Raw genomic sequence first — 18905 nt, forward strand, 5'->3', positions numbered from 1 at the left:
ACGCTCAAGACTGGTAACCAATCCGCAAGAGGACGTGAGAGCTTCCCATTTACTATTTGTGGATGACCAATAGGGTTGATGAGTCTGAAATCTGGGATTTCGCTGACTCTAGTGTGAAGGATACCGGAAAGGATCGCCGGGGGCGAGGAATGGAAGTATCTGGATCTGACTTGATACGACTGAGTAGATGACTTGCATTGGGCCGGGCTTTACTGTGACATGCGCCAGTACTTATACCAAACGGTGATGTGAGAGAGCGGTGACCTATTCCCCTACCATGGTTTTTGAGATGACTTTATCGAACTTCCCTGGCAGACCCAAAATATCTTGTATGATTGAGGGGGAGTGACTGACCACCCAAAGAAGTATGGTGCTATGACTTAAAGCATGTCTACCATAGAGACTAGCATTCATAGAGTTAGAGTCATATTTGCATCATATGTTCCATATCACATCGCATTATGTTATGTTTGTGTATGTATGATTTTAATTATGGAATAACTGCCTTGCTGAGTTCTTCGAACTCATTCCTTTTGTACAAATGTTTTTAGATTATCCTACAGGTACCGAAGATTATGATGGCACCCCTTTCGAGATGGACTTTGATCCCGCATACTACCCTCTGGGTGGTAGCATCTGTGAAGATCCGAGTGTTGGTGCCGAGGAGGATTATTATCCGTACTAGGGTTAGCCGCACGATAGTGCGGGAGCGGCAGAGCTGGGCCTTCTTCATCCATACCCTTGAGGAGACTATCATTAGGACAGAAGAAACCCTAGCTTAGTGCCCCATTTCCCTGGTGTATTTATGGAACCTCTGGATATGTAACTAACTTGTTTTGGATTATCTTTATATACTTGGGATTGTAATTAACTTAATCATACTTCATTTCTGCTGCTTTGAGAGGGTGATTATCATATATCCTCTCACCTTTACGATCAACATTTACACTTTGACATTATCTATTTTCCGCACTCTAATTTATTGAATCTTATCTTATTCATGATATCTAGTATTAGTTGTTTTTACCTTGATTATTATTGTTCATGATTACGTTATTAGGCATGGTCCCTCGATTCTTGATCCTTGGACTGCGGATCACATTCCTGGGTATGCTGGATGGGGTACCAGCTGGGTGGATGTGACATTCTCATTCCTAGGTTGCGAAGGATACGGAACCGAGTTGGTTGGTGCCATAGGGGAAGTATATGGACTTCATATAGTGTGTTACCAACATGACCTTGCATTGGATTAGAAACCCGGACATGCGCCAGCACTCATGCCAATGGTCGTGGTAAGAGAGTGTTGACTTAGTCCCCAGCAATGGATGTCTGATGAGGACTTGACCCCTTTTCCCAAGACCCTAATAGAGGTAATCAGGCCATGAGGGATCAAAGTGACTAGACCTACCCAGAGGAGGGATGATGTTATATTTCAAAGCATGTCAACTATCTAGAGACTGGCATAGTTAGATTAGCAACATTCATATTATTGCATATTCATCCACATCATATATGCATTGCTAATTATGTTGAGATATGTGTTATCCTTACTTAGAGCTCATTTCTTTATTTGTATGTTATATCAAACTGTACAGATGGTTTCTCATCATCGAAAATTGGAAAGAATTCGTATGATCGAACCCTCTCGTATGAAGAGGATGTGGCACCAGCAGTGGGAGATAGAGATAGCTTCCACGAAGCCTCCTGCGGATGCTTGGAGTGTGATTATAGCACCCATTGATGGCCAAAGGAAGCAGATTTTCAGATATTTTGAGGATCGTCTGGAGAAGAATTGGAGAACCCCCTTTCTGGTTATTCATGAAGAACACTTTTTAGCTCTAGAGAAAGAAACTGGAAAGAAGATTATTTAGTAGTTTTGATTGCTTCCACAAAACTTGATTTTACTTTTGAACATTGATTCTTTCTTTGATTCTTTTATTGAAGTATTTGGACTCCTGTAATCCTTTTAATAATTATTTGAACTTGCTCTTGCTCTTGATTATCTATTTCTTGCATTATTATTATTGATGGGTAAAACGTGGATCATGTGATGGATCGCACCCTCGGGTTGTCGAGCGAGTAAACGAGACCGGGCGAGTGGGGTGTGACAAAAACAAAGTCTGAGGGCACGGGTTAACATTGGCCAAGTGTGGAGGAGGTTGGATTGGGAGGCCCAAAGGAAATCACTGGAGAGCTTCACCATCCGCGTGGAAGGATGCGATGGTAAGCCTCTACTCCTAGGCAATATGATGGTAGTCAAAAAAAAAAAAAATTCTACCTTAAAGATCCACCCAAAGAGAACAGAGCCATTAAAGCGTGGAAACTCTAAGCGAACAATATATGTTTGGATAGAGCCAAAAGGGGTAGGTAGAGAGGTTGTGGATGCAGAGGCAGAAGAAGCAGGGAGATAGAGCAAGAATAGGGGTTGGTGGGTGGAGGAGGGGGTTTAGAAGGAGGATTGTGGAGGGCTTGTTTGAGGTGGCCATCCATAGCGGTGAAGCTAGCCATCATGTCGACAATGGGCTCCTACAAAGTATCAAGCCAATTGCCATTCACAGTGGTGGTACCACTCAATGTGCAGAGGGACTCCTCAAACACTCGAAGGCAAGTTTCGTCTACCATGGCCGAAGACAGCAAAAGCAATGAAATCATCGAATGATACGAGAAGGATTTCCCCAGCGAGGAATTAGGCTAATTTTGAGGATAGCTCCTCCAAAGAAGAAGTTGGAAAGAGAGGATAATTTTCATTCATACTTTTTCTTAATTACAAGCCTACCTATCATGCAAAGAGTGATATAATCCTTTGTCACACTCATAGAATATTCTAACTACTTGTTCTTTTTCCCTAACCAACATTCATTTTCACTGACAGAATTGTACGTAGTCTTGCAGAGATGTGGGTGTGCTTTTCATCTGTGCCGATCGTCTAGTTGATATGCTTGACATGGTTGGTTCTATGGTGCAATTGCTCACTGCCAGCGTGGGGTTGCTTGCCTCGTCAGTAGGCTGGTTCGTATCAAGATTCTATTGTTTTTCTAAGGTTGGGTTTTAAGAGTAGGATACACATGTTGAAGAAATCCTTAACACCATTCTTACTGGCGGTGTTCTTACAATCGTTTCATGACTTGGCTATCCTTTCCACCACTTTGGTTTATTCAATGGTTTATGGGAATTGGTTTTGGACGTGTAACTAACTTCTATTGCTTGATGAAGAGGAAGATAGTTGCAAATAATTTTTTTTTAATGTTTTCTATTTTTATTAAGGGTAAACTAGTAAACTACTAGAATATAGGGGTAATCTAGGGATTAGAAAATTGTATAGCTATGATTTATTGAAAAATACTAACAAGGAATGCAATTGTCCAATTTCAAATGACATTGTGCGGCGTCTATGCCAACTTAGCATAATTCTAGGGTGTTTGTGCTTTTCACCATATATCTTGAGGTGTTCTTGAAATTTTCCCCAAAAGATATGTTAGAAATTTGAATAAGAATACAGTAATCAAAAGGATAAGGATTAAACCTAAATGGAAATACATTGATAGTCATTTTAAAATAAACCATTAAATAATTTAATTCAGTTCAGTGATTTGGTTCAATTTCAAGCTTCTAATTCAGTTGAGTGATTTGGTTAAGAATTTTGGAAAGAAGATGCTCTGGTATAATGCATACAAATTATTGTATGTCTTTTTAAGAAAGATAAACTACTACTGATATCACTGTTTAACAAAGGTTCACTGATGGTAGCGGGTGTGATTGACATCTGAATCTTTTCTAGCGTGGCATTAATATCAAGATGATTTCAAGAGCTCAGATATGTTCCGAGTCCACCTACTAAAGGGAAGGATACCTTCTATCAGTGTTTAGATTACTATGTGTTTAATTTTCTGCTTCAACTTAAAGCCAACCAGCTTCATGCTTGATCATGAGATATATGTTGGACTTTGATCCTCTAGGCATTCTTGCAATCATTCATGCTGCACATAATATTACTCTAATGTTGGTTTGGTTTGTAAAGTAAGCATGAGTACCCTAATAAAAAGTTAGTTCAAATTTACTACTTTCACTTTGAATTCTGACAGAATCCCCTGGATAATTTTCAGGCACAATGCTCTTTAAGGCTTGAGCTAAGGAATCACCCGAAAAACGGATAAGTCTAGTTATCTATCTTTATGCTCTAGTGTGCAAAAGAACTTTCCAGTAATCATAATCATGCCAAACAAGAAGATTTTTCTTTTCGAAGAATAAACCCAAATTATGAGGAAATTAGGTGACAGAGAAGGAGTGTGGAAAGTTTTGAAAATTTGAAATTCACCCTAGAATTAAATTGCTTTTTGGGAGGTTTTAAAGTTCTCTCAAATCATCCTGTATGCTGTTCTTGTCAACTTGCTCATCAGTACGGCAACTTTGAAGCCAATCTATTGATGTTGAACTGGGATCCAAATCCCAATCCAAATAGCTTATGGCTCACCTGGATGCTACACAAAATAAATTATGAACTAAAAGTTGATGGTAGTGCTGTAACTAATATAAATCAAACTAACACAGAGAAGAACTCTCCCCTTGGTAGTTGGGGATATCTATTGTAGTTGGTAGCTTGAAGTCCATTGAGCAGATAGGTAGACAAGCCATCAAAATTAGCAAATGAATCTGCTGAAACCCAAGGGGAAGCTCAGTTTGGAAAGAATCTAACACTATGGAAACAAGGGATGGATACCTTTGTATCACCTCAAGAGGGTTAGATGAGAAACAGCCAAGGATGGTTGTCTTCAACCTTCAATCCAAGCCAGACTACACTGAAAGCAGAGTGGGAGTCTCAGATTTACTTGTTTACTATATATTCAACACCCTATGGAACCAAAACCAGAACAAGACTCCCTAGTAAAGATTCAACTGGTTTAGAAGCTTGAAGATCAAAGGAGCTTCGCCAAAGACAGAAGTGTGGTATTCTTAGAACGAGTTATGATTTATGGCTATGGGAGACACATTATTAGACAACAAAATGGAGTTGCATTTAATTCAGACCCCAAACCTGAAAGCAAATAGCATACAAAATACCAAAAATATTCCAATCATGAGAACGACTTGATAAACATTTGCATCATATTTTATCAAATGGTTATCAGCAGATTTTTCTGTCTCAATGCATGAAAAACCAGAAATTGTTAATCAATGGGTTATCAAATGACTCTTAGTTTCCTTCGAGACACATCATAGATACAGGGAATCCCATTTTAATCCAACTTTATGTACTCATTTGTGTTCCATCCACTGATTGGGTACTAACCCATACATGAAAAAGGATTACAAGAAACACACAAAATATCATCTGGTTTGAATAAGTATAAATCTCTCATATCGTCTGATTATTCTAGTTGGCTTGTAATGAATGGAATCATTGTTTACTGTGATAAAGTTCCAATCCATGAATATTTGCACTGCTTCCATTACGAGGTCTGACTGAATCATATCATGGTATCAAGCAATATTTGTTTCAATGGATTTGGGCATCATAATAATTTTAGGCTTTACCTTGGATGAATGGGGTTAATATCATCACGAGTTCAAAATGCATACATAAGGTTGAAGTTGGTTTACTCTGCACTATACCATCCACGATTGCTCTTGGGCAAAACTTTTGAAGGGGTCAATAACACAGTTGCTTTATGAGCAAAACCATCATAGATTGAAAAAAAAAAAAACCTATCTACATTGCAAAGAACAAATTGTGGAGGATAGTTTCTTTCACCAAGAACCCTTTTATACAGAAGGAGCATCAATAGACTTCCACATTCCACTGCCCTGCCTTCTTCAAGTTCCTTTACTACTTAATCCAATCAATGCCTGCAAATATATCAGCTCAAAAGTAAGGAGTGTAAGAGATGGATATATCAACTTTCCATGCATACTAATTATATCTTGCAACACATTAGGTGGTCCACGAAGCAACAGGTGATACAACAACGTAGCACCAAAATTAACAAGCACCAGTCAGAAAATTTTTGTACACGAAAATCTTCCAAGAGATGATTTCAACCATAAAAAATCAGCTGTTATCTGTTAGTAAGGATTTGTGTTACTTCCACTCTTCTTTCTTACTGTATGGGACTTGGACTCGTATAAGCAAGCGTGTTTTACATCATACAGATGCAATCTTGGCACAAGCCATCTGGAAATACTGTTAGTAATCCTATGGTACTTCTGAATTGACACAACCATGTACCTATGGATAATTTCTGTACTCTTTGAGATTTAATCCTTCTGAAACCGCTTGATGGAAAGATTAGCATGTGACTTCATATTGGATTTTCTGTATTGTTCAGTGCTTTTTTGTTGCTGGAAGTTGTGGCCTTGTAGGTCCAACAATCCCATAGTGAGATAAGCTAATATGACCATCCTGACAGAGTGGGAGTTTTGGGGAGGTGGTAGTGCCCCAGCCTTGTACATTCCCAGGTTAGCTTAAGGCATGGGTAGACTTCTAGGTGACTACATAATTATGCATCTACATTGTCAGCTGTTTATGGCTAGGCAGACAGGGAGGCTCTTCTAGGTTTGAATTTCCCTAGAAACAGGGCTAAGATTGCCAATGTTGTTACTGGAGATAAGGTTAGTGTTTAGTATTCTCTCACCTTTGCTGGGCAGTAATGCCAGAGCTAGACTTCTTCCTCATTGGCAATGTAATGACTTCCAGCCTGGAAACCAAAAAAGATTGTTTAGCTAAGGCCTACAGGTGATCTAGTATAAACACTAACTAGGTTTCGAGGCACCATCTTTCATTGCACTAGAGTAAGGCTAGAAGAAATGGAAGGGAAGTGAGCAACTGAGAAAGAATGTGAAACAAAGATAAACAATATCACAACTGATACCCTAGCAAATGCATGAAGACCACCAGCATTACTAAAAAAAATTCAAAAAGAGAGACCAATTCCTTCTATTTGATACTGCAGATAAGGGACATGAGGTCCCAAATAATAATGACTTAATATCCACGCCAAAGACATATTCAAGGTCGTAGCAGATACCTTCACAGTGCAAAGCTTTATCATCTGATACAAAATCATTACAATGCTCTATAGCTACGGCAATTATGGATAAAGCAATAGCAATGTTGCCAAAGGAAACTGCAACATGGAGGTATGGACAGGACTTGAAATATTCATTCTTCTCCATACTCATCCTGAAACATAAAGATGGAAAAAGATGAGCCAGCTAGATGACAAGGGGAACCGAGACTTTCTTTATTTCATATATGATACATTTCAGTGTGTATGAGAGGTAAAAAAAAGATACAGCATATTATGGTATACATTGGTAGTTTTATGTGATATATGAGATACTAATCTCACTAGGAATAAGTGTGTTATTTTGAGCTTCTTAACAATGTGGTCGTATTTTCAACTATAATAAGTGTGTCATTTTGAGCTTCTTAACAAATGTGGCCGTGTTTTCAACTATCTTATTTGACTTGAAAATGGACATCTCAATCCAATAATTTTCTTTATGAAGCAAGGAAATGTCTGCCTTCGCATAAGCATGTCCAATACGATGGCATGTTCTATGGTTTTACAAACGTGCAACAATCTAAATCGTTGGTGCCTAAGTGAAGTTTATGATAGTATCAGCAGCCGATTTCGGATCTGAATTCATGGATTTTAATTGAACTTGAGTTGTATGGTCAAATTTAGGTGGAGAAGATCTTAACCTAAAAAAAGGACAAAAATTGAGAAAAACTGTAGTAAGAGGTTAGGGATAGAGATAGGGTTGCAAAAAAACAAAGAGGGAGAGAGAGTGTACCTGCAATTGTAATGCTTGAGAGTCGATTAATCACTATTGATCGGTAGAAATGCATCCATTAATATTCAGGTACTCCAGATTTTGCAACCTATCAAGTCCCTGAATCTCTGATAACTTCTTGCAGTCTAAAGCTGATAGCCTCGTCAGCTTCTTCAAGTTGGATAGAGATGGTAACCTTTCAATAGAAATGCATCCATCGATAGACAAGTCCTCTAGATTTTCCGACCCGTCGAGCCCCTGAATCTCAAGTAACTTCTCGCAGCCTTCAGTTGATAGCCCCCTCAGTTTCTTCAAGTTGCACAGAGATGGTAACGTTTCAATAGAAATGCATCCATTGATAGACAACGTCTCCAGATTTTCCAACCTATCGAGCCCCTGAATCTCAAGTAACTTCTTGCAGCCTTCAGTTGATAGCCGCTGCAGCTTCTTCAAGTTGGACAGAGATGGTAACCTTTCAATAGAAATGCATCCATCGATAGACAAGTCCTCTAGATTTTCCGACCCGTCGAGCCCCTGAATCTCAAGTAACTTCTCGCAGCCTTCAGTTGATAGCCCCCTCAGTTTCTTCAAGTTGCACAGAGATGGTAACGTTTCAATAGAAATACATCCATTGATAGACAACTTCTCCAGATTTTCCAACCTATCGAGCCCCTGAATCTCAAGTAACTTCTTGCAGCCTTTAGTTGATAGCCACCTCAGCTTCTTCAAGTTGGACAGAGATGGTAACCTTTCAATAGAAATGCATCCATCGATAGACAAGTCCTCTAGATTTTCCGACCCGTCGAGCCCCTGAATCTTAAGTAACTTCTCGCAGCCTTCAGTTGATAGCTCCCTCAGCTTCTTAAAGTTGCACAGAGATGGTAACGTTTCAATAGAAATGCATCCATCGATAAACAACAGCACAAGATTTTCCAACCTATCGAGCCCCTGAATCTCAAGTAACTTCTTGCAGCCATCAGTTGTTAGCTGCCGCAGCTTCTTCAAGTTGGACAGAGATGGTAACGTTTCAATAGAAATGCATCCATCGATAAACAACAGCACAAGATTTTCCAACCTATCGAGCCCCTGAATCTCAAGAAACTTCTCGCAGCCTTCAATTGATAGCACCGTCAGTTTCTTCAAGTTGGACAGAGATGGTAACGTTTCAATAGAAATGCATCCATTGATAGACAACATCTCCAGATTTTCCAACCTATCGAGCCCCTGAATCTCAAGTAACTTCTTGCAGCCTTCAGTTGATAGCCACCGCAGCTTCATCAAGTTGGACAGATATGGTAACCTTTCGATAGAAATGCATCTATTGATAAACAAGTCCTCTAGATTTTCCAACCTATCGAGTCCGTGAATCTCAAGTAACTTCTTGCAGCCGTTAGTTGATAGCCACCGCAGCTTCTTCAAGTTGGACAGAGATGGTAACGTTTCAATAGAAATGCATCCATCGATAGACAAGTTCTCTAGATTTTCCAACCTATCGAGCCCCCGAATTGTAGTTAGTTTCAATAGAAATGCATCCTCGATCGGTGAATTCCGCTAGCCTCTCAGTAGCTTCCGTCCAGTAGTCCGAGATATTTGGAAATATTTCTATTGAGATGCATTTGTAGACCATCAGTTTTTTCAACTTTCCTAATCTTCCAGTTGCAAGATGGGGATCTCGGTTACCAGCTCACTATGAGTGAGACTTAGATCTTTTAGGTTCTTCAAGGGCGAGAGATTCGGTAGTAATTCTAATGATCCAGGAATTGGGGGGATTAGTTATTGTTAACTCTTCACAAAGGATTCCAACGATGATGCCTCAAAGAAGTTAATCACCAATGTCCAGTTGGCTTGTTGGGGCCACGTAGTGTCAAATGCTTTAATGCCTTCATGTTGGATAAGTCCGTTACTACTCTCAAGGGAGGTGGGGACCTCCACTGGAGCTGCAGCTTTGTCAAATACTTCAAATCCCTGAGCTCCTCAATTAATGACCCATCATCATCTAAATCGATTTTTAATTCACACAATCTTTTAGGAAGTTTTCTAATTCTCAATGATGGGCATGCACACACATCCAGTATCTTGAGGGAGCCCAATTTTTCTAGGCCCACAATATCTGATAACTCATTGCAGTACCCAATTAGATTCTCCGAAGCCGATAAATTTGGAATTATACTTAAAGACTTGCAATTGGATATCCTTAACTCTTCCAAACCCTCAAGGCCTTCAATTTCAGATAAACCAATGTCCTCCAGATCTAATTTGCACAATTTTTCTAAGCATTGAAGTTTAGGCAATTTTGCCAATGAGCAGCAGGTCCACATCTTCAGCAGTTGTAGGGAATCTAATCCTTCAAGGCTTTCGATTTTGGCTAGCTTGGAGCAATAATTAATTTTTATGCTCTTTAAACTTCTCATGCCCAAGAATCCTAATATTTCTCCCAGGTTTTCACATTCAACAACCTCAAAGCTTTTCAAAGTTGAGGGAAGATGAGGAATGCATTGGAGCTCAAGACACCATCCTAAAGCGAGAGACTCCAACCTTGGAAGAGCATCAATGGCTGGTATCTCCACCAGATTGGGACAGTCGAAAAGGTACAATTCCATTAAATTTGTCAGATTTGGTAGACTTGGTGGGAGTGATTTCATTGTACATCTCGAAGCGTCCAAATATCTTAAACTTGGAGGAAGCTCCAAGAGCGGGATTATGTCCCTCTTTCCAAGTCGACTACTTCTTGGTTGTCGAATATAACGGTTATACACACCAGTACTCAAAATTTGGATGTTTGGCAGGTATGGTAGCCGTCTCTCAGAAAAGTCAAAGTGTAGCTCTGTTAAGGCTTCCAAGTGGACCTCCCATCCTTCTGGTAACTCACTGATTTTTGTCTTTTGAAGGTTAAGAATTTTGAGAGAACTCAACTCACAAATGTTATTTGGGAGGCACGTTAAATTGCGGCAACTACTCATGTTCAATGTGACTAAACCCTTAAGATGACCAATGGATTCATCAACTTCAACCAAATTGTAACACTCATCAATAAGCAATACCTCCAACTGTTTATATGTTGACAAGTTTGGAATTCGGGATAGTTTATCACATCTACTTAGCTTCAGAACTTTAAGAGTTAATACCTCCTGCGTAACAAAACAACAACTCGATTATGAGATATTAATTAAATGATGACCCTTATACATACGTACAATAGATGGCAACAAATTACAATAATTTCAAGATTAGAAAGGGAAAAGCAAACAAAAAGAAGAGAGAGAGAGAGAGAGAGAGAGAGAGAGAGAGAGAGAGAGAGAGAGAGAGAGAGAGAGAGAGAGAGAGAGAGAGAGAGAGAGCTCTTTTCTTAGAGACCTACCTTGATATACTGCCAACCTTTCCAATTCGCTGCGATGTCACTCCCAGACAAATCAAGAACACACAATCTCCTTAGATTCCTTGGTACAAATTGCATAGGGCATCCTTGCCAACTAAGGTATCTCAAGTTTGGAAAGGAATGCTCAAGGTTTCCAGCAACCTTGACACGAATAAGCTCAAGTATCCTTAGTCGAGTCATTGAACCGAATCCTTTCACGATCGTAGGTTTTGTATCAAAATAGTGATTATACTGGAGTCCTTCGAATTTCTCCGTCCCCTGCAAAACAAGCAAAGTTATCAACATTCACAAAGCTTACTCACCATCCATGTATAATGGAATAACAACCCCATTCAAGTCATTAGAATATTAAACTGGATTGAAAGCTTAAATATCATAAGTTGGGCTATGGGTGTACGATCCTTTGTTCGATGGATCCACCCATACATGTCTAACATTTGATTTCAAATGCTACATTTATTTTCAAAAAGATATCTTTAGCTAAAACTACATAGATTCTAATTCTTTGAATCATCGGAATGAAAAAAATAATAATAACACAAATTTAGATATATTAGTCGTTTATTGAGAACAAACCTCTTGAGTACTTAGTATTTCCTTTACGTCCTCAGGTGACCACAACCTACTACGTTTCTCAGGCTCGTCAAAGTTTTCTTGGCGAACAATTTCCCTTCCAAGGTCTCTTAGCTGATCATGCATGCTAAACTGATTTCTTTCATTAATCTCAACAAGTGACTTTAGGCAAAGATTTTCAATTCCTAAGTTAAAGCCATCCCATATATAACATGCAATGCCTTTTTCTGTTCCAATAAAAAAGCAAGCAATATCAAGAAACATCTTTTTCTCTTCATGATCTAATCCATCATAACTTATTCTTAATGTCTTTTGCACCTCTTTGTTTAGGTGTGTTGGCTAACTTCTTCACTACATTTTCCCATACGGATTCTTCTCTTTGATATAAATTTGAACCTATAACCTTAAGTGCCAAAGGAAGTCCTCCAAAGAGTCTTTACCACATCTCTTGAGAGTTCCAAATATTCTTCCGGAGGATGGTCCATCTTGAAGGCATGCCTACTAAAAAGTATAAGTGATTGATCTTGATCCATGTCCTTGGGCTTGTATGGGTTGTCCACTCCAAGATTATCTAACACATGCTTGTTCCTTGTTGTAATGATAACCTTGCTTCCAACACCAAATGAGATCACCCTCCCCAATTATTGCATTTAAATCAGTATCTTCATCCACATCATCAAGAATGACTATAACTTTTTTATTGGATAATTTTTGCCTAATCATATTAATTCCTTCATCCTCATTGCGGATTTTTGGATTCTCCAAGTTCAAGATGTTGTTGACAAGTTGGCTTTGTAAATGGACAATTCCTTCTTTGTTTTGGAAGTTTCCCGAATATCTTTTAGAAAGCTACATCCTTCGAAACCACGATAGACTTTATTGTACACACACCTGGCAATTGTTGTCTTACCAATACCACCGATGCCATAGATGCCCACAATCTGTTTAGAGTCAATGCTTAGCAACTTCTCTATTGCTTTCACATGAGAATCCATTCCAACCATGTCCCTTGAAATATTCAAAGGGTTCCTGTCTAATTTACTCCAAACTTCTTCCACAATTGAACTTACTAACTTTCCTTCGTGCCTGCATTATTCAAATAAGAAGAAAATTAAATAGTTGAATGATGACATGTATTTGCTTCTTTCTCATTTTAGAGTCATTTGTTTACTGAATGAATGAACATCACAGATCCTTACCCAAAAAAACATAAACAAGCTTTAAGGGCATAACTTTTTAGGGTCGTAAGTGATCTTTCAAAATTCTATTATTTGCAGCAATGGTGTCAATTTGGAATCAGATAGAATCAAACTCCAAGTCTTATTGGAGCTGGTTTTGATTTAGATTTTTGAACCCCCAAACCAACCCAAAATACAGCGGAACCAAAGAGGCCAACACCGATTCAAAGCTGGCACAAACCAGACTGGAACCGAAACCAAGCACATAATAGCCAATATAATCCGAAGACGAAGAAGAAAAAAACCTATTTTCCTATAGATTTTTATGTGTATATTAAGCTGAATCCAAACCAGCAAGCCCAAATTTGCACCAAAAAAAGGAAAAAGAAAAAAAACACAGCCCTAATTGGACTAAGACCAACCAATTTACTGAAAAACTGATACTAACCCAAAACCCAAGTTTTCATATTGCTTTGGTTTTGATTTCCTGGTCGCTCATACAAATCCTTGCATGGCCATCAACGTTCAAAAGAAGACCGGCTCATAGTCATAGCCCAACAATCAATGGATGGGACACACTATATAGGCTAAACTTTATATACCATGATAATAATGAAACTTATCTTATATATTATAACTAGCTACGCATTAAGCATGATTTCAGGAAGAATCACGGCTTTTGAAACCCAATAGTAAGTTATTAATTTAAAGTAAAAGAGTTGTACGTTCGGTCTTACCCATCAGCAGTATTCTTCGGATCCCAGCCTTTCAATTCACCAATGTCTTTCAAAGCCTTCCTCCACTCCACTGTAGTGTGTTCGTCGAATTTTTTCTCATGACGTTGGAAATCAGTCCCGTAGGTACCGGTCTGGTTCCGAACCTCCGATGGATCTACGTGATAGAAAACGGGCAACACTGTTATTTGTCGTTGGCCTTCCTTTTTCCTGCACTTGGAAATCTCGGCGAGTTCGCGGAGGCACCATTTACTCGAAGCATAACCTTTTGAGAAGATCACAATAGCGATTTTGGACCGATGGATCGCAGAGACAAGTTCGTGACCGATTTCTTCTCCTTTTTGGAGTTTTTCGTTGTCTCTAAACGTGTGGATTCCCTTACTGTCAAGGGCCTCATACAGGTGATCGGTTAAGGTTGTGCGGGTGTCAACACCTCTAAAGCTCAAGAACACTTCATATTCCTGCCCAGAGTGAGAAGACGAGGAATCACAGTCTTGTGTCGCAGATGATGACGCTTCATCATCGTTTCTCGTTGCAGGAGGAGCATCATCAGTAACGCTGTAGAAGAGTTTCTTTAGAAGTAGAAGGATGAGTAGAAACCCTCCGACAACACAAAGAGCATACATTTTTCTCCCCTTAATTTCAAGATACGGATGAGATTTAACAGCAGAACCTGGAAACTAACTTGGTTTTATCACTGGCTTTCTCACTGATATTCTGCTGGAAAGACCACAAGAGAAATGAAAATGAAATGAAATGAAGTAGCTTGAAGGTTCCAGGGACTTCACCTACTGCCTCAAAGTCAATGATGGCAACACTTTACTTTGAATAAAATCCAACGGTTGATATCACCATGTGTTTGAACGAATAAGTCAGATATTACCATTTTATCTAATCAAATAAAAATAAATAAAAGACAGAGAGAGAGAGAGAGGAAAAGATGGGGGAGAGAGGGGAGAGAGAGGAGAGGAGAGAGAGAGTGCAAGAAAAGAAATATGGGAAATTCTTTGTTTATTAAAAGGGTATAAAAAAAATAAAAAAAGACTAAATAAATAAAAAACTTTCCTTGACACATTTCACAAGGAAAGAGCAGGGTTAAGTTTCATTTAGAATAAACAATTTTATTTTCTTTACCAAAAAAAAAAAAACAATTTTATTTTGCATGATTTGTCTTCGTATGGAATATTTACTGCTTTTTAGTTTTAATCAGAACAAAATTATTAATCATTCACAAGTACCACCCTCTTTTTTTTTTTTTTTTCCTCCTCCTTCTTCCTCCATATTTTTTTATTTTTTTTTATATTCAATCCCCCCGCCCCCTCCTCTCCCCTTTTTTTTTTTTTTTTTTTTTTTTTTTTTTTTTTATTCTTTTTTTTTTTTTTTTTTTTTTTTTTTTTGTGAGTTTCTTTTTTTCTTCAACCCACTCCCCTCTTTCTTTTCCCCCACCCACTTTTTTTTTTTTTTTTTTTTTTTTTTTTCACGGGGGGGGGGCCACTTTTTTTTTTTTATTCTTCCTCCCACCTCCTTTTTTTTTTTTTTTTTTAGCCCCCCCCCTTTTTTTTCCCGGTGTAGAACTTCTTCGAGAGCCGGATATTGAGATGACCACCTTAAGAGCTCTCCACCCAAGTTGGAATAACTGAGATGCCTGCACACACAAAGAAAGCAAGAACGGTCCGGCCTAGTTTTGGCCGGGGAACCGCCTCCGACGCTCAAATCAGCCTAGGTAACAATAATGGTTCTTGAGAGAGTTCTCAAGAACGTAATGAGTAAGTAATCAGATGAAAGTTCTCGTTACCTTTCTCCATGTTGGAGGTAGGTTTATATAGAAGTTACCTGGAGGCGGCGATTCCTTAGATTCCGGATCGTTAGTTGAGGAGTGAGTGGAGTAGTGGAATAACGGCTCCTTCTTTGTTGCACCTGATATCGCCGTTATGATGACTCACCTCCCCAATTTTCGGAATAGATATGCTGAGTGTTTATGCGTAACTAACTCTTCTTGACTTAGTCAAGAGAGTCTTCTGAGAAATGCTAGAGTTGGATATTTTTCCCAAGTGTGGCACTTCTCCAACGAAGAAATGAACCTGCCAAGATGGAGGTGTCTCTCCCGAATGAGGCCCTCGGGACTTTCTTTAGGGAAGAAGTGAGCCATCCCACATGGGAGGTGTCTCTCCCGACTGAGGTCCTCGGGACCTTCTTCAAGGAAGAAACCAGATGACAAAAAGAGGGAGGCATCTGTCCCGAGTGAGGCACTCGGGACCCTTTATGAGGGAAGGGATGCACCAGCCCGAGGGAGGTGCATCTCTCCCGAGGGGGGTGCATCTCTCCCGAGTGGGGGTGCCTCTCTCCCGAGTGGGGGTGCCTCTCTCCCGAGGGGGGAGGATCGGGACCATATTTCCCCACAACAGAGCCCCCCATTCCGTGCGATTGACTTCTCGAACGTATGGAATGTTACTCCCAGGCTTCTTAGAAAATTTTCTTTCTTCTTGGAGAAACTTTAAGACGTCGTCTTGAATGAGAGCCATTATTTCTCCAAGGCCTTCGTAATTCCCAACCGTCGTATTAATTCATACTTATTGCTGCTTCTGATATGCGAATGGTCGTGTTATCTCGGCCGTTGATCTATTCGATCAAGGGCCGTTTGATTGAGATCTTGAGTCCCTTAATCTTGACCGTTGTGTCTGTTCATTGTTGGTCGTTGGATCGCGACCTTTCATGTGCCAGATCTCAACCGTCGCTTTGCTTGATTCACAGCCGTTGGATGTGTCTCTTCATCTTCCTACTCCTCACTATAAATAGAGGTTCAATCCTCATTTTCAATTTTTTGCTTGCAAACTCCCTCTCGAAGTCCCCCCGATCGCGTTGCTTGCTTTCTCCAACTCGCTATTCCAATCTTCAAACCAAGAAGTTTCTCTAACTTTTCTTCATTTCTTTCCTTTGTCATTTCCGTATTATGGATAATTTAAGAAAAGGCAAGGAAATAGCCCGAGCCCCTTCCCGATCGGGAGGTCCCGACCGCCACGATCTCCGAGTCCCGAGACGTCTTCCCGAACCCAATCCATGCATTATTCTAGTGAAGATGCCGGCTCTTCTGACTCTCGTATTGTGAGAGCGACTGCTGACTTAGCTAGGGACGACCCTCTTGACCAAGAACCTCTTTGCTCCGACTTAGGAACGGACTTAGTCAACCTTGGTCTTTCTATGGATTCTTCGGATGAGCGGGAAGTTGATAGTATTAATCAATCTCCTAGTAAATTCCGAGTGAGTCAGAGACATTATTCGCCTCGCCCACCCCTTTCTCGTCCCCAGGATTGCCACAATCGCTGGCCTCGTTTTTTTTTTCTCCGAATTGCTTTCCGAAGAAGCAATTCTCGAAGAAAGGAACAAACCCAAGACGCCCTCTCACATTGACTATAACCTCAAGTCTTCGGGTCCCGAGTTCTATCCCGGAGATCTCAACCCCAAATATCTCCAGCGTCTAAGGGATTTCTGTGAAATTCCAAAAGACTATCTCTTTCAGCTCCCGTCTTCTTCTAGTCGGGTTGGAGAGCCCCCGAACGGGGCCTTCTCCCTTTATTATGATCCCTTCTTAGGAGGTCTTCGCTTTCCAGTTCAGAAAATTTTTGAAGACCTTCTCGTCCATTACGGAATTTCTCCCTCCAACCTTATTCCAAATAGTTGGAGAAGTGTTTCTTGCTTTGTTGGTTTTTGTCACAATGTTGGAGTCGAACCAACATTCCCCCTTCTTCTGCGTTTCTTCGAAGTTAAGAGTCAATCAAAAGGGGGTTGGCTCTCTCTTCTTCGTCGGGCAACCGACGTTGTGGATTGGTCAGGCAACATCATTTTGCCGAAGTCTATGCCTACCTCCACCAAAGGGTGGAGACATCACTTTTTCTTTTGCCAGCCCCCAGCTCCGCCGCCATTCCCAACTTCTTTTGTGAAGAAATCCAACTCGATCTTAAAAGACTCAATAATCTCATTGAGTTATCCGCTGCCGAAGAAGCGGCTTTAGAAAAGATCATCCAAGTCGGCGGAGATTCAGCCGCAGTTCACGGATATTTACCCGAGTATCCGGCTGCTCTTCGCTTGTGGGGCTTTTCTCCGGTGAGCCCCTTCTTCATTGACATTCTTCAATTTTGTATATTTTTCTTATCTTCGCACTTTCTGACTTTCTTCGTTTGTTGTCGCAGTGTCTAGCAAATTGGACATCGACGCTCTTCGGGCATTGACAACTGGGAATGTCAAAGAGGCTTTCGCCCGAAAGCCAGCGAAGAAAGGTGGTGCTACGGACACGGGTCCCGTTGTCCAAGCTCTCGGCGCTCCAGGGTCGTCCAAGCCTTCGGGCAAGAAGACCGCAAGGAAGAGCATCTCCTTGGGAGGGGGGCCTCCTGAGATAGGTATTCCCCAGGCCTCTCCTTCAAGCCGCTCGGGAAGGCCCTCGAAGAGGGCTCGGGAGAGCGAGAAGGCCGTTGAGGAGGACTCCCAAAAGTCCCCTGTCTTCGTTCCCGGCTGGGATCTGACTTCCTCTGACACCGTGCTGGGGGACTCCAACACTGCCAGATCTTGGCTTCTTGAGGGGATGATCCCTTCGGACCGAAAGTATCTGAAGGATCTTTCGGATGACAAATTCTATGCCAACGCCTACAGGTAATTCTCCGTCCTTAGTCTCTCATAGTTCTCCAAGTGATTTCTTTAACGTGGTATTCCGTATTTTCTCCAGGTTCTTCTCTGGAGGGGCGCATTACATGGGCGAGTGCCTAATTCGTTCCGAGCACTTGAGAGATCAGCTTCGAGAGCTGAAGGAAGATCAGAAACGCACCGCTGCAGACCTTTCTGAGTCTATTAAGACTGTCAGGTCTTTGAAGAAATGTGACGAAGAAAGGAGCTTGAAGCTGAAGGAGATATCCCAAAGCAAGGCGGCTCTCCAGGGGGAACTCTCCGAGGCCAAGGAAAATTTGGAAGAGGCCCTTCAAGAAATGGAGAAGTTAAGGCGTGAGAAAGCTGAGATGGAGTCCATTGCCATGCAACTTCGCGAAGAAGTCCGAGCCGGTAAACTTCCCGTCAGTGCCGATGAGGTGCCCGAGGTGGTCCAGAAAGAGATCATCACTTCTTACCTCGGCACTTCTCAGTCAAGAATCTCCAAGTGGCTCTCTCTGCTTCTACCTACCGCCTCAGGCTTAATGACGCTTTCACTGCTGTTCTCCGACGGGTCGATATTCCTAACCCGAAGGAATTAGGCGGAATGCTAGACGGTAGAGTTTATGAGACTCTTGA

At 40.7% G+C, this 18905-nt stretch overlaps 1 pseudogene across 1 annotated transcript; it reads right to left on the bottom strand.

Annotated features, from left to right (window-relative positions):
- Window positions 1-2819: 2819 nt before the first annotated feature.
- On the bottom strand, window positions 2820-14374 carry LOC149011343 (TMV resistance protein N-like; annotated as a pseudogene). The gene is made up of 9 exons (XR_016174558.1): window positions 13638-14374; window positions 11726-12808; window positions 11132-11407; window positions 9632-10901; window positions 9454-9518; window positions 7795-9324; window positions 7023-7177; window positions 6630-6692; window positions 2820-5844 (listed from the first exon to the last, which is right to left on the bottom strand). The product of XR_016174558.1 is annotated as a TMV resistance protein N-like (transcript).
- Window positions 14375-18905: the final 4531 nt, after the last annotated feature.

Source organism: Hakea prostrata, chromosome 7 (genome assembly GCF_041222555.1).
Source record: "Hakea prostrata isolate BN-2017 chromosome 7, UWA_Hpros_2, whole genome shotgun sequence".
In the NCBI taxonomy this organism is placed as follows: Eukaryota; Viridiplantae; Streptophyta; class Magnoliopsida; order Proteales; family Proteaceae; genus Hakea; species Hakea prostrata.